The 17535-nt window shown below is 40.0% G+C and overlaps 1 pseudogene; it reads right to left on the reverse strand.

Moving 5' to 3' along the window:
* Positions 1-219: 219 nt before the first annotated feature.
* Positions 220-17535, reverse strand: part of LOC110316154 — a 26715-nt pseudogene continuing 9399 nt past the window's right edge.

The raw sequence follows: 17535 nt of genomic DNA on the forward strand, positions 1-17535 counted from the left end.
AACTCTAACAGAAAACCATTAGAAGCAACATTCGCTCACTGCAAATTTAGCAGCGCAGACCTACAGCCTGTTTTTTCTCTTGGACACTCAGTGGCAGGGCAGTCACCTCAGTTTTCTTTCAAAGAGTTTTGTCAGAACCAGAAGGGAAATAAGGCCCTGAATCAGCCAGACTGTCTAGCTGGCTTTATAGTTAGGGCCTATTCACCCTAAGGAAATGAACTATATGGAAGAAGATCCATCCAAGGAAGATTGCGGATGCTGGGGATGGTGCTCAGCATGGGGCTCCTGGGATGGCAACTCATTCTGCAGGATGCTCTCTTCTCGGACTGTGGCCAATCCCAGCTCTGTTGCAGTTTCTGAGACCTGGGAGAGGAAGGCAGTTATTAAGACACAAACTTGGTGGTGACCTAAATGTCAGCTGTCAGGCTTCTGCCTCCCAACACAAATGGACAGTCAATATTGATCTTTTAACTGAAATCATTGCTGCTATAACTGAAGGCAGGGCAAAATATCCAGCAACACTCACAAATACATGGACTGACAAGCTTCCACTCAGACTTCTATCAGTGTAAACCAAGAACTGGGCAATGGGAAGAGATCTCATTGGTTTGCAGGAAAAAAAGGAGAAGGACACATGCCACCCCGATCAATGACAATGAGAGTGCTCTTGATATTTGGTTTAGGCTTTTATCCATTCAAGGTACTTCCCACATGGGAAGGCACATATCCCCTCCATGACTCTTGTCACAGGACCTAGAAGTTTCTCAAAGCTCTGCATAGCATCCTATCTATCATGAGGACATGCAGGAATGTAATATGTTTTTCATCAGTTACACCATTATTGGACTGCAGCTTCAAGCAGAGCAGCAAGGTGTACCTGCCAATAATTCAGTATCTCACAGGAGGCTTACTTCCAGAATGCTTATGCACAGACAACTATACTCCATGAAGTAGATGACTGGTTGGGAATGTAGATTAGAAAGGTGGTAGGGGAAAGCAAAGATGGATGTAGTGGGCAAATGGTGTCAGACAGTATTAGCCTGACTGAGCTGCTTGTCCTTACTTGATGTTGTTGGTTGTGGAGGTTGCTGGTCTTCTCATGTTCATCTTTACCATTCAGGTTCAAGTCAAGCAAGTATTGTTGTATGAGGGCCTGCACTTCCTTGCTCTACTGCTTCAGGATGACCAACTTCTTCATAAGATTCTTCTCCATTAGGAACTGGCTGTGCAAATTGCTGGAAATACACTATGCATAGTAAGATCCTGTAGCCTATTCCTCCCGTTCCTACTTAAAGGTCGCATTAAGCCTACCGGGACCCAGGTTCCCATGAAGACCTAATACAATATATCTCAATACACCCATGACTGCTGCACAAACAGCAAACCACCAATTCAGGGAAGAATAAATGACTGCTGCAGCCCAAACACTAATAAGGGTCCATGTCTCTCCAAAAGAAAGTGGGATCTCCATCTATCCATGACATCCCAATGCATTGGAGCAACATCAATTAGTTGATGTTGGGGGCAAATATCCTCAAGGTAGGATAAATAAAGGGGGGGGGGCATTCTCTCCGTGTGTTCCATCACACTCAGCTCTGTAAAACCCTGCCTGTATCCCAGAGGCACAATACTGCATAATAACTCTCTCTTGACCTGAATCACTTTTCTATATAGCAGCTCCTGAGGATGCCTGGACAACACGGGGATGGGTAAGAGTCTCTTAGAGACTTATGAAAACTGAATCCAAAATGCCCAAGGCACACTGATGGCCTAAAAGCAGAAGGGATAGAACCACATTTGTAGACTCTTCAGTGCAGAATCAGGCAGAAATGGCCATTCCACAACTAGTGGCTTCCCTGATCTGTACTTGCCAATGAAAGTTAATCTCCTTCTTGAGCTCCTGGTCGTGCTTGCAGGTCTCAATGTTTTTGATCTCAAAGTTGTGTGGAAATGACATGACCTCCATCCCTTTTACCTTCAGTTTTTCATGGCGTGGATTTGGCCTGTGTTAGGGCCTGTTCCCAGGAAGATAGAACTTCATGAACATGGGCTTTTAGGAATGCATAAACACAGGCTGGGTCCTGGACTACCCCCAGGAAGGCCACTTTCTGGATTCTGCATACTGGGATCTTCAGCTTTGGAAACTTGTTTTTCTGTCCCCAGGACAGCAGAAGCTAAACATCCAGGTGGAGAATGCCCTGCCCCCCTGTGATAACTCAGTAGGTCTGGAGGGGCAGTCTAACAGTTATGCTCTTAAGAGCCTAGGCCACAGGTCTTTGCCCATCAGAAACCTATGATTATATTTTTCCTATTTTCTTAGCAGGGATTCTAAATCCTGGATAACTAATAGTATAGAGGCAGACATTACACAAACTTCTAGAAGATGAGACCAGATATCACTCACATCACCTTGAAACTGTTATACAGGTAAACCATTAGGCCAAAACACAACCCCCTAGATTCCAAAGTGTGGAGAGAAATATAAACCTACAAAATATATGCACATGTATGTGCATGTGCACATACACAGACTCACAAAACTTGGACACACACACAAAGAAAAATGAAAACAGAATCAGAGAATGAGAGAGATAAAGAGAGACAGAGAGAGAGAGACAGAGGCAGTGACAGAGACAAAGACAGGGGAGAAAGAGAGAAACAGAGAAAGCCCAATGAGTATCAGAAGAAACGCATGCAACATTGCTCTTTCAGAGTATAAGGTGCACAGACATAGAGGAACAGGCATGAGTCTCAGGCCTTCTGGTAAAGCACTAAGAACCAAGTAGGACCAGGCCCTTCCAGCTGCCTCCAGGACTTTCCAGCACTTGGTCAACTGTCAGGCAAGTACAAAGACTCACCACAAAATTACACCACCAGTCAATGGCTTTCCAGATGCATGCTGGATACTCACTCTCCACTGCCGATAGCCCTGAATTCTTCACTCAGACCACAAGTTCAACATTTCAGGAAGCAGAACAGTCCATTTCCCATCTAACTCCTGACCAAGATTCAGGTTCTACCTCTCCTCGCAGAAGCATTTAGTGACATGAGGTTGGGCACAGGGATGTTCAGGAGGTAAAAGTTTCTAGAACCTACCACCTTAAAAGGATAAGATGAGGGAGGCATTTCAGACCCCAGACTGACACCACAGGGATTTGAGCAATACATACCGCTTGTTCATGGACCCCTCTGGGCATATATCAGGGGATCTCTCAGCTCATTTCTCTTCTGTGTAATGAGCAGCAGCTCTGTGATCAGCCTCTTCTCTTCCTTCGTGTCCTGCCTCTTGCTTAAGACAGTTTCAGATGATGTCTGTCTGCCAGCCTCTGTAGGTACAAGAACACAAGTGACTTGCATGATGAGAATTAATAGAGTATAGACAGAACACCCTGAGGTCCAAACGGAAGGAGAGCATGCCTGGAACCCAGTGACACCACCAAGAGTTTGGTTCCGGCTTAAGATGCCTCCTCAGTGAAATCTCAGCTCTCCCATCACACTAGAGAGACCAGGAGATGTAAGTAGCCAGGTGTTTCCTGTCCCATACACATGCTTATGATGACCACAGAGATAGCTTCTCCAAGATTATAGTCAACTGCACAGGGTGCAATATGTCCTGTGGTTTTAGAAGTCAGATGATAAATTCACCATCCACTTGAGTATTAGAAGATGCTCAGAGCTCCTATTCTGTTACTCTAGGCCCAAGACTTTGGATTAAAAATCACGCAGGGGGAAAACACAGTCAACACTCTGATCAATTGCCCTTAAAGATCAAACACCTGGCAGGTTGGTGATGGCACATGCCTTTAATCCCAGCACTTGGGAGGCAGAGGCAGGAGGATTTCTGAGTTCGAGGCCAGCCTGGTCTACAAAGTGAGTTCCAGGACAATCAAGGCTACACAGAGAAATCCTGTCTCGAAAAAAAAATAAAATCAAACACCCCAGAAGTAGCAATAGGATCCAGTCTCTTTCTGTGTGCATCATCTGTAACAAGTGTTTGCTTACAGTACATAAATTTTTGCCACCCACAACTGGTGTTAAAGCTAAAGTGGACATTTTGAGGGAGAGGAGATCAGGGGAGTTCTGAGAGCCTAAGTCATGGTCAGGAGCACAAGTCTCTCCATAGTACCACTGTCAGATAGCTACTGAAGCTAAAAGAAGCCACGAGAGTGAAGTGCAGTGATGCCCTGCTCTAAATTAATACTGATTAGACCATCCATGACTCCTGATGGTCTCATTATGTTCCCATGGAACACCCCCAATGCCCAGTAAAAGTAAGGGCTTGGAGTTCCTAGAATAACAGCTTTGACCTTGCCATTGCCCGTCTTTGGGCATGGAGAAACTAATGTTCTGAATCATTGCCTTTCAGCGATTGTGATAATCATGGAAATCCATTTGCTACTCAGAGGCTCCAGTTCCTGTGCTCCATTGCTAGAAAGGCCAACTCAGGCAAGCCTGTGAGGAAGCGCATCATCCACTTCCCAGGACTTACTCCACGTTCTCCAAGACCACCTACTTCATCCTTCATTACTCTCAGATGGAAGGCCAGCATCCTTCCTCCTCTCTCTAGTCTCTCTCCCATCCACATTGGCTCTCCGAAAATGATTGCTGAGTCGGGCAAACATGCCTATCAGTGTATCCTGTAGACACTGACTGAGAGACCTTAGAGCTCTTTGTTACTACAACACGGGTGGCATCACAGGGGATACCAAGTGCTCTCTAGGATACAATAGACTGTCCAAAGAAGGGGCTGCTGGAGTCATGGAAACAGCCTCTGCCTCCCTACTAACATTCTCCCTCTACTGACAGGAAGCTGAGGTGCCATTTCCAGGAGACTTTCCTGGGCATAGGCGTAGGGGACCTCCTCTTTCCAAAGCCAGAGTTTGCTCTAGACTTGATTGGAAACACCTAAGTAACTCCTATATATTTAACTGAGTGTTTCCTTTCAAACCCTGACCAGAAGTGTGTCATCCTACCTCAAATTTTCCTAATTCAGCAATATGAATCATTAAAACATACTGAGAAATCACATGAGGATGAATGTGGAGGAATAAATATCTCTTGTCTCATCATGTATATATATGTGCTTGAAATCACATCCAGAAGAGCCTGCAGGGCAGGTTGCAGTGTGGGTATGTGTTAGGGGGTACATTCAAGAAACCTTGTGCTTAGCATTTGAATGTTACCCTTCAAATGCCTTAAAGAAAAAGAAATGCCTTAAAAGAAAGAGTTGCAGTCATCAAGGTGCTGACACCAGTCTGGAGATCTGTTGGCAGAAGGAACTGAAATATTGGAGGCACCAATGGAAAAGCCCTCAGCTGAGTGTAGGGCTCTCCTCTCTGCACCAAAGTCTCCAAAGTAGGATTATCCACAGGCCTCTGTGAGCTATCCCATGAGATCCTCTCTAAAAATTATATAATAAAATAGTCAACAGAGGTGGAGGGGGCTGGAAGAGGGTATAGGACAATATTATAGTCATAACTCAGTTGACAGATCAAGGGACTAGCATCTTGCATTCAGGTTACTGACTTGCCTCCCAAACCACACAATCACCTATCTCAGTCAAACAGGGATGGTTTATTGAATGCACATCCTAATACTGATTGATCAAAACCACAGCTCAGATTTTGGGAGCTAAGCCATGGCCCCAAACATTTTTGTCAACATGTTCGTCATAAAGGAAAAATAAAACAAAGCAAAAAATAAAAATAGAAATAAAAATAAAAAAGCCACAATCAGCTCATATGATGTTTCAAGAATTATTATCCAGTGGTCAGTTCTGGTCAGGCCACTTTTGATTTAACAATGCATATTGACCCTTAACTTGATGGGCCCTACGTAAAGCTTTTTGGAATACTGTAAGATTAACAAACACCATAGAGAACATAACAGGATGTGATCACCATAATCTACCTTGCTCTGAGTCAAGTTATTTTTCTGTGTTAAAAATTACCAGGCATATTACAAAAACAATATGAAATAGGTGACAAACATGGTACAAAATGACTATAGCCAGGTAGAGGATAACATGTAATACATGAGACCCTGATTCAGAAAACAACACTGAAACACACCCTACATTGAAGGTCTCAACTACCAATTCTTGTCTATTATAAAGAACTTATCATTCTCTCCCAAGTACTCTTCTGTTGGTAAAATATATTTTCATACTTAAATAGTTGAAAGCCCTCTATACAGATATTTTCAAAAGTAAAACTGGTCAAAATTTACACAATTTTTCTTGCAGTCAATAGCATATAAAATTTTCTAAAAGATATATTATTTTATAGTCAATTCATTCTTCATATTAATAAAGGGTAAGGGATGTTCAGTTAATTTTGCCTTTTTTCTTTAGAACTGCAAAGTATATGTACATTAACTTACAGTACATAACTTCTTTTGTTCATCCCCAATTTATTTTGACTTTATTGCTACAAATAGACATAAAATTATTTCTCATTAAGTGAGGTTCCAACTCCCTTCACAAGAGCCACAAGTAATATAAAATATCTTGGGAGTAACTATAACTAAACAAGTGAAATATCTGTGTAACAATAACTGCAAGTGTCTCAAGAAAGAAATTGAAAAAGATCTCAGAAAATACAGAGATCTCCCATGCTCAGGCAGAACTAACAAATTAAAAAATGGTTATCCTACTAAAGGGAATCTACAGTTTCATCATAATCCCCATCAAAAATCACAACACAATTCTTCAAAGACATGGAAAGAGCACTTCTCAAATTCATCTGGAAAAGCAAAAATCCCAGGACATAGAAAACAATTCTTAACAATATATTACTTCTGGGGGTGTCACCATCCCTGACCTTAAGCTATTCTACAAAACAATAATGATACAAAACTCCATAGTATTGGTACAGAAACAGATACATTGATCAATTAGAATTGAAGACCCAGAAATAAAACCACACACTTAATGACACTTGGTCTTTGAAAAAGAAACCAAAAATATACAATGGAAAAAAAGAAAGCATATTCAATAAATAGTGCTGGTCTAACTCTATGTAGAAAAATGAAAATAAAATAGACCCTTATTTGCCACCTTGCACAAAGCTCAAGTCCAAGTGGATCACAACCTCAACTTAACACCAGATACATTGAATGTAATCAAAGAGAAAGTGGGAAAGAGCCTTGAATTCATTGGCACAGTGGAAAATTTCCTAAACACAACTCTAATGGCTCAGGCTCTAAGATCAAGAATTGATAAGTGGGACCTAATGAAACTGGAAAGCTTCTGTAAGGCAAAGGACATAGTTAAGAAGACAAATCAGCAACCTACCGATTGGGAAAAATAATCTTCACTAACCTCACATCCGACAGAGGGCTAATATCCAAAATACATGAAGAACTCAAGAAGCTAACCACCAAAAAACAAAACAACCCAATCAAAAAATGGCATATAGAGCTAAACCAAGATTTCACAACTGAGGAATCTTGAATGGCTGAGAAGCACCTAAAGAAATGTTGAAAGTCCTTAGTGATCATAGAAATTCCACCTGACACCAATCAGAATGGCTAAGATCAAAACCTCAGAGGACAACACATGTTGGAAAGGATGTGGAGAAAGAGGAACATTCTTCCATTGCTGATGGGATTATAAACTGGTACAACCACTCTGAAAATTTATCTGGAGGTTCCTCATAAAATTGGAAATAGATCTAACTGAAGACCCAGCTATACTATTCTTGGTATAATTGTAAAATACCTCACCATGACACAGGGGCACATGTTCCATGATGTTCATAATGGACTTATTTGTGATAGCCAGAAGGTGGAAACCACCCAGATGTCCCATGATTGAAGAATGGATACAGAAAATGTGGTGTATTTACACAATTGAATACCACTCAGATATAAGAATGAGGACATCCTGTGTTTTGCAGGCAAATGGATGGTACTAGAAAATATCATCCTGTGTGAGATAATTCAGGCCCTAAAGGACATGCATGGTATGTACTCACTAATAAGTGATTGATATTAGCCAAAAGTAAAAATAAAAATAAAAAAGTACAGAATACCCAAGATACAGTCCACAGAACTAAAAAAGAACAAGCTGAATTGCCCCAGTTCCACTTGGGAGGGAGAAGAAAGCAATCACAAGTGGGGAGGGAGGGAGGGGTCTGGGAGGGAAAGTGGACAGGAAGTGTTGGGGTGGGGTAGGAAGAGCAGAGCCTGATCTAGTATTGGGTGAGGGAAAAGGACTGAAGCCTGAGGGCCAGCAGAAAGAATGGAAACAGGCAAAATCTGGAGGTAAGAGGGTGGGTTTCCCTACAGAATACACCAGTGACCTGGAAGGTGGGAGACTCTCAGGACTCAAAGGGAGGGACCTTACATGAAATGCCCAACAATAGGGAGAGGCAACTTAACTTATAGAGCCCACCTCCACCAGGAAGACAGGGCATCAAATGAGGGCGGGGGGCCGTCCCACAGTCAAAACTCTGACCCATAATTGTTCCTTTCTGAAAGAATTACAGGGATGGAAATGGAGAGGAGCCTGAGGAAAAGAAGGTCCAGCAACAGGCCTAAAGTGGGATCCAGCTCAAGGGGAGGTCACAAGGTCTGACACTATTACTGAGGCTGTGGAGTGCTCACAAAATGGGACTTAACATGACCGCACTCAGGAAGACCCAACAAACAGCTGAAAGAGTCAGATGCAAATATTTGCACCCAACCAACGAACAGAAGCAGTGACTCCTGTGGTTTAATTAGGGAAAGGCTGAAAGAAACTGAGGAGAATGGCAACCATGTAGGAGGACCAGTAGTCTCAATCTGAACCCCAAAGGTCTCTCAGGCATTGGACCACCAACCAGGCAGCAGTTGATACAAGGCTCCCAACAAACATACATTGGAGGACTTCTGCGTTTGTGTTCATTCAGAGATGATGCACCTAACCCCACCATTCACCCTCCCATTGTTCCAGATCCCATACTTCCTCCCCAACCCCTGTCTCCACATGGATGATTCCGCCCCACTCCCCAGCTGACCTTTAAACTCCGTGGGGCATCCAGTCTCTTGAGGGTTAGGTTCACTGATAAGTGGATATTAGCCCAGAAACTTAGAATACCCAAGATACAATTTGCAAAACACATGAAACTCAAGAAGAACAAAGTGTGGACACTTCGCTCCTTCTTAGAATTGGGAACAAAAGACCCATGGAAGGAGTTACAGAGAAAAAGTTTGGAGCTGAGACAAAAGGATGGACCATCCAGAGACTGCCACACCCAGGGATCCATCCCATAATCAGCTACCAAACGTAGACACTATTGCATACGCCAGCAAGATTTTGCTGAAAGGACCATGATATAGCAGTCCCTTGTGAGGCTATGCCAGTGCCTGGCAAACACAGAAGTGGATGCTCACAGTCAGCTCTTGGATGGAACTCGGGGCTCCCAATGGAGGAGCTAGAGAAAGTAGCCAAGGAGCTGAAGGGGTCTGCAACCCTATAGGTGGAACATCAATATGAACTAACCAGTACCCACAGAGCTTGTGTCTCTAGCTGCATATGTAGCAGAAGATGGCCTAGTTGGCCATCATTGGGAAGAGAGGCCCCTTGATCTTGCAAACTTTGTTGAGAATGGTTTTTGCTATCCTAGATTTTTTATTATTCCAGATGAATTTGCAAATAGCCCCTTCTAACTCTGTGAAGAATTGGGTTGGAATTTTGATGGGGATTGCATTGAATCTGTAGATTGCTTTTGACAGGATGGCCATTTTGACTATGTTAATCCTGCCAATCCATGAGCATGGGAGATCTTTCCATCTTCTGAGATCTTCTTCAATGTCTTTCCTTAGGGATTTGAAGTTCTTATCATACAGATCTTTTACTTCCTTAGTTAGAGTCACACCAAGTTATTTTATATTATTTGTGACTATTGTGAAGGGTGTTGTTTCTCTAATTTAGTTAATCTGATCCTGATTTAACTTTGGTACCTGGTATCTGTCTAGGAATTTGTCCATTTCATCCAGGTTTTCCAGTTTTGTTGAGTATAACCTTTTGTAGTAGGATCTGATGATGTTTTGGATTTCCTCAGGATCTGTTGTTATGTCTCCCTTTTCATTTCTGATTTTGTTAATTAGAATACTGTCCCTGTGCCCTCTCGTTAGTCTGGCTAAGGGTTTATCNATCTTGTTGATTTTCTCAAAGAACCAGCTCCTGGTTTGGTTGATTCTTTGAATAGTTCTTTTTGTTTCAACTTGGTTGATTTCAGCCCTAAGTTTCATTATTTCCTGCTGTCTATTCCTCTTGAGTGAATTTGCTTCCTTTAGTTCTAGGGCTTCGAGGTGTTCTGTCAGGTTNCTAGTATNTGCTCTCTCTAGTTTCTTTTTGGAGGCANNCAGGGCTATNANTTTTCCTCTTAGGANTGCCTTCATTGTGTCCCATAAGTTTGGGTATGTTGTGGCTTCATTTTCATTAAACTCTAAAAAGTATTTAATTTCTTTCTTTATTTCATCCTTGACCAAGTTATCATTGAGAAGAGTGTTGTTCAGTTTCCACGTGAGTGTTGTCTTTCTATTTTTTATGCTGTTATTGAAGATCAGCCTTAATCTGTGGTGATCTGATAAAATGCATGGGATAATTTCAATATTTATCTGTGGAGGCCTGTTTTTCGAGACAGGGTTTCTCTGCATAGGCCTGGCTGTCCTGGAACTCACTCTATAGACCAGGCTGGCCTTGAACTCAGAAATCTGCCTGCCTCTGCCTCCCAAGTGCTGGGATTAAAGGCATGAGCCCAACACTGCCCGGCTAAAATAGCTTTCTTAATACACAAAAAATCAGGTCCATTATAAATATATAGCATAATATGGATGGAAATAGTGCCTATTCATCTAATTCACATATGTATTTAGCGAAATTTAAAAATATAGCCATTCACGTCAGAAACTTTTCTTTTTAATATTCTGAAGTTAGTATTTCCAACTAGTAGAAAGTGTTTCCTTTACAGATACCATGTTCCACAAATATTGGATAAGGTTCTCTGTGACATGGACATGATTCTCAAAAAGAAACATGATATTTTGATTACTCATACTAAGTACTACTGGAAGAGCTTCAGAATTATAAGTGAAGTCAATAGTTACAGACTCCCAATTCATTAATTTTATACACACCTAAAGTAGAATTAACATTTTAAAAACTAATTTTTTTAAATAGACAAAATATACATCTATTTTCCTTTATTTATTTATTTATTTATTTATTTTATTTTGGTTTTTGAGACAGGGTTTCTCTGCATAGCCCTGACTGTCCTGGAACTCACTTTATAGACCAGGCTGGCCTCAAACTCAGAAATCCACCGGCCTCTGCCTCCTGAGTGCTGGGATTAAAGGCGTGTGCCACCACACCCAGCTACCATTTTGATTTGTATACAACTTTATGTGGTGTGTTAGGACAAGTCTCTTTTCGACTCCATTTGATCTTTGGCATCACAAGATGAGTAAAATACTACTTGATTTTAGTCCTTTAGAAAATAAAGTTAGTATTTCACATTATTCCTATTTCCTTTTAGGAAATATTATACTCTCGATAGAGAGATTACTGAAAACAGACTGAATAAGCTTTTCATTAACTAGAGCTTTCCACTAGAGACTAAGTGTGTGAGAGATGTTGGGTAATACAGTCATAAAAATATTGGACTTTATATATTTATCTAACCATTTTTTTCTTATAACATGTAATAGGCAAATGCACCTCCTCCTAACTGTAAACTTAATTTCAGTGTAACTAGCATAGACTGGTGTTTTTCTAAACAGGTAAATTCATCATGTGAGAAAATATCATTTGAGCTTTATTTTCTGATTCTAGTCAGTATATACAGAATATTTATTTTTAAAAAATAAAATCAATAAACCAGTTAAAGTCTTCCAAAACAGAAGTCTTTCTCTTTTTAGCATTTCTTATATAGCAGCTTTTGGCTACAAACATTGTTATCTTCAAAGATGGTGTAATTACAGTTTTTAAAACTAAACTTTTTTTCTTATTACACGATTATCCAACTGACATTAGCCTTATAAAATGTACACATATTTAAAAAATATAAAGCAATAAGAAATTCATACTCCATATGAAAAACAGAAAATCTACATTCTGTTTTTACATGGGGTTAAGATGTAAAGGTAGAGTTTTTTCCCTGAGGAACACATAAACATGATATACAGATTTTCATATTCCCAAGTCTCATTTTCTTACATATAACAAGAAATGAATGATTCTTCCTTGGTTACTTATCCAAGCCAGAAAAGAAGAGTAACTCCATCCCAGTTAGAGATGCTACTAAGTCCTGACAAGGATCCATTTAACTTTGGATACAGTGAGGAAGCAGCATTGTAGAACTATTGATATCAACCACTTCCAATATTCCCAGGTGCTATCAGGGAAGTTTTGCAGAATCATACTAAGTAATACTAATAGCACAAGTCTTCTGGGATATTGGTTAATCTAGTCACATAGATATCCACACAAGGTAAATCTGTAGTCTTTCGAACTTACATAATGTGAATCAAATGAATCCCTGGAGAAGGATCAAGACCCATGCTCTGTATGTTTAACCAAACCGGGCCCTGCTGTTTATTCATGTGCAAGGTCAGAAGCTGCTGTGGACATGCCTCTTTTGTAGAGTGAGGCAGGCTAAGCATCTGCTGCCTTGGTCTCTCAGTAAACATCACAGGCTGTTATTCATTAAAATCTTTCCCCCCACATTCATCAAGTTGTTTTTACTGTATTTTTATTTGGGTTAAAACAGGAAGCCATGAGACACTCTTCCTAAAATGTAGAAACATTGTGAAATGGATGTTGTATTAGTGTACTCTAAATACACACACGTATACAGTTTGAAGTTTTATAGTATTTACATACTGGCTCCAGAAGCTATCTATGAAACATGCTTAGGCACAGCTATCTGGCTGGGAAGGAAGAAAAGATTTAATGATTCATGGGAAAGACATGAATACCACATTTTATGTTGAGGGGTGTGACAAGGATCCCTTTCATGACCAAGCTTTACTCAGGTTCCTAAACCTACTATAATCATTTGTGGGTTAACTGGTAAAATCCAGACACTTTAGTCACCTTACTATGAACCACCCAACCTCAGTATCTGATCATCCTGGATATGTGACTGAGTAGCTCCCACCTACCATTCTCCAGAGGTATCCGATTACCCTGTCCTATCTTCAAAGTTCTGTTATACTCCTTTACCCAAAACTTACCCCAGTCCCTGTTATTGCCCTTAAGTTTGCACTCACTGACCTCCAGTCTGCCTCCACTGATGTCCACTTTTCATCCACTGAATTTATGTCTGCATCCACAGGTTTCTACTCTGCATTCACTGGCCTCCAATCTTCATCTACTGACGTCCACCCTGTATTCATTAACCTCCACTCTGCATCCACTGAGGTCCACTCTTAATCCACTGAATTCCATTCTCTGTCAACTGATCTCTACTCTGTTTCTGCTGATGTTCACCCATCATTCACCGTGTTCCATTCTGTATGCACTGATTTCCATTCTGCACCCACTAATGTCCACTCTGGGTCCATTGAACTCGATTCTACATCCACTGACCTCCACCCTTCATCTACTGACTTCCCCCTGCATCCACTGACCTGTACTCTGCTCCTGAATTGTACATTCCAATTCATTCCCACTATATCAGGAATTCAGCCTGATACCCCTGCCCTCAAATAAAGTCCCAATGCAGTAGGTCCTACATATATTGTAGTGAACAATATTGAAATTTTCTTTGACTTACTTATAAAAATATTAATGATATAATATGTGACTGTTCTACTAATTAGCTTGTAGTAGCTGAGGTCACCATCGCAAGACCTGAATAAGATCAAACCATTAAATGCTATAGCATTAATGGAGAAGTGGTTCTTAAACATTGTCCCCTAACTTGGAGCTATGGAGAGTTTTAACTTTTATGGGAGAGTTAAGTTTTCTTTAAGGGTGTGCCTCCAAGTAGGTGAATCACATTTCACTGGATTTCTCCACATAACAAAGTATGTGGACAGTATATATTAGAGTCAATACATTATTAAGTACATAAAAAGGGAACTTGAAATTAGAGGTAGGAGTTTGGGGTGTGTCTCTGAGGAGTTAACAGGAGGAGTTGGCATGATTAAATAAAAATACATTGTTTGAAATTCCCACAAAATGAGTAAAATATTTTAATATCATCTAACATTTTTCTCTTTTATATGAGATAAAAGGAGGAAAGGTTACAGATAATTGCAGAAGAATTGGAATATTATTTTCTTCAAAAGAAATGAAAAATTTAAATTGCACACCCACTGAAATAATTTCTGTGGCCCTTTGCACAATATATGTGTGTGTTGGTGGTGGTGGTACATAGCTATTTCCATGAAGAAAAACAAACAAACAAAAAAATACCCAAAACCTTCCATCTTGAAGGGAAACTTGCTGTTATTGTTGTTGTTGTTGTTGTTGCTGCTGCTGCTGCTGCTGCTGTTGCTGCTGTTCTTTGAGTATTTCTGCATAGCCTTGGCTGTCCTAGAACTTTCTCTGTAGACAAGGCTAACCTCAAACTCAGAGGAAACTCAGGTCCACCTGACTTTGCCTCCTGAGTGCTTGTATTAAAGGTCTGCATCCCTACCCCCACCCCACTTCTTAAGACAGGAGGTTTACAGGAAGATGAAATAATATGATGGTCCAAGGTGCATGAGAACTGCAGAGAAACTCATTAATATAAGAATTCGACAACTCAAAATAGTTTTGAAAAAGTTCATGAAACTGAGCAGATTGCTAGGCTACTCCCTCGCCAAAAGTATATAAAGAGTAAAGATTGCTAAGAGTTATTATCAGATATCTATGTGTCCAAGCATCCGCAAAGAGGAGTGTCAGAAAAGTCCAACTGCCTGGAAGACGCAGAGGTCAGTCAAACTGCATAGAAGAAATTAAGAACACCAATTTTAACATTTATATGCTAGGTTACACTCTACCATAGAGCTATATTCCTAATTCTTATATTCGTGAGACTAAGTCTTACTATGTAGCTCAGGTTGACTTTGAATTCACTAGGCAGTTCAAGCTTGCATCAAACACAATTGAACCTCAGCTTTCCTAGTGCTTGGATTGCAGTCTTGTACCAAAACCTAAGCAGCTAGCTTAGTTCAACACTTATATCTCTCAGAACTATAGAGATTACTGACTCGGCAATTCAGTGTTCTTACTCTTCTTCCTGTCATCACAAGTTCATTTCCCAGGATCTATGTCTGGGAGCTCACAGTCACTTGTAACTTAAGTCCAAGGGTTAGGTGAGTCTGTGCCGGCGCCTTATGAGTATGCATATGCTTACAAAGGCACCTCAAGTCATGTGCGCAAGCTCATATACCTACTCATAAGTTAAACAATAGAAATTAATTGAAACGTATCTCTCCTGTAAGAAAAGTTTCGTTCCACCTGAAAATACACTTGTTAGTGACTGGAATGTGAACATAATCTCTAATTTTTCCCTTTTTCCATTCCCCTTCATGCTTCTGGAGCTCATTCCTTCTTCTATTAATTGTAAGAAGAGATGGGGCTATATTTTTTGTGTGATTGGCTTTTTATCTATTTTAGTATTCTGTGATTTAGACTTCAAATGCAAAGTATTTCACAAATTACATTTGGTTTCTCAGAATTTTGTGAATTATTGGCTACCTCTTGGTTCCTTTCAAGTTCTTTAAATCATGTACCTGTCTATTTCTTAGTTTGCCCATCAGTAACATAAAGTTGACAATAATGGCAACTTCATAGAATTCAGAATAAAATTATAAAATTGTTCATAAGATACAGTTATGTGCCATATGAGATAGATATGAAGCTTCACTGGACTAAGTATGTAGAGGATTTTTAATCCAGCAACATGACTGCTTTGCCAAGGCATTACATTTCTGGCTGGAATGGAGACGCACACAATTAACTACTCTGGTTGGCATACACACCTTTAATCTCTCTGATAGAACATAGCCATTCCTTTAGTATACATCTTAAATCCCAGAAAATGAAGTCTAGTTAAGATGCAGACAAAGTAATAAATCAGAGCAAGACTTGATAGAATGAGTCAGAGATAGGATATACACAACTCTCAGGAGAACAGGGAAGAAAGGCTTCTTAAAGATGAGTGAGGAAGAGAGTTCATATCAATTCAGCTCTGTTGTGCTAAGTTCCATTCAGAGCAGTTCAGTTTGGTGTAGTTCAGTTGAGTGCAGTCATGCTCAGTTCAGTTCAGAGCAGAGCAGTTGAGTTCAGAGCATTTCAGTCCATGGAGTTAAGAGGCAATCTTTCTAAGCAGACCAATTCAGTCATAAACCGAAAGAAGCCAATTTGAATCAGTCAGCTTGCTGAGTTTGAGACAAAACTGCTGAGTTGAAGCAGTCACCCATAGTTCAGAAAGAGCTAGAAAAGGTGAGCTTATTCAGCAGTAAGTTTCAGAGGTCAAAACTTTCTAGGCCCAGGTTAGCAGATGGCTAACTAGGATTGCTAGAAAGCTGATGCCTTCAAAGTCCAGGCTTGCAGAAGATTAGGTTGGAGGCTAGAAGCTTCCAGACTGAGCATTAGGCATATTTAGAAATGCTCTGGCCTCAGCCCACGTATTCGCAGAGCTTGGGCATGGTTTTCATCTCATTATTTCATCTGGGGAAATAATATCAACATTTATATTTCCAAAGTACTAGCCTTAATATTATCTACACCATATAAAATCCTCTTTCTCAACTTACAGTAACACCTTTGTAAACATGTCTTCAATTTGAAGCCTTTTCCAGTGTGTGTAAAATGTGCATTATTTAAAGGGACTAGTATGAATTCATATATGTTTCAGAATTCAATATACAAAATCAAAATTTATCCATATTAACAATGTTATTTAAAAATGAAACATTCTTAAATTTGTGTATATGTACCTATTTTCAAAAATATTACAATATTACAAGTTTCTCAAGCGACATATTAAAGGTCTGAGACAATTCTAGTTCGTGTGTCCTCCTTCCAAAGGAAGGATGAAAGGGATTGGTAGATGCAAGCAATTGGTTTATAGGTATTAAGATAAATACTAATTAGCTTACAAATTATTTATCCTTATCACCTACCCTTGCTTTGTATTTTGAAGAACGTAATAATAGTCCTGATAACTCATTCATTCTAGAAGCTTGTAATCACTAGGCTCTTTATTTTTAATTTTTATTGAGATTTTAGGTCATTTTGAACATTGAATAGGTTTTAATAACCTTGTTTAATAGAAATAAATAGCATATTAAATTACACAATTTTATTAAAAATATTAATACAACTTTGAAAGAGATAAAATTGTTTATTTGAAAACTCTAAGTTGGTTAAATTGCCAGTGTCTGAAATTGTCTCATAGAAATCTAAGTATATAAATTTAAAATATTTTCTATATTCTAAAATGTCAATGGGCGGTGGTGGCGCATGCCTTTAATCCCAGCACTCGGGAGGCAGAGGCAGGCGGATTTCTGAGTTCGAGGCCAGCCTGGTCTACAGAGTGAGTTCCAGGACAG

Source organism: Mus pahari, chromosome 2, assembly GCF_900095145.1.
Source record: "Mus pahari chromosome 2, PAHARI_EIJ_v1.1, whole genome shotgun sequence".
Classification (NCBI taxonomy): domain Eukaryota; kingdom Metazoa; phylum Chordata; class Mammalia; order Rodentia; family Muridae; genus Mus; species Mus pahari.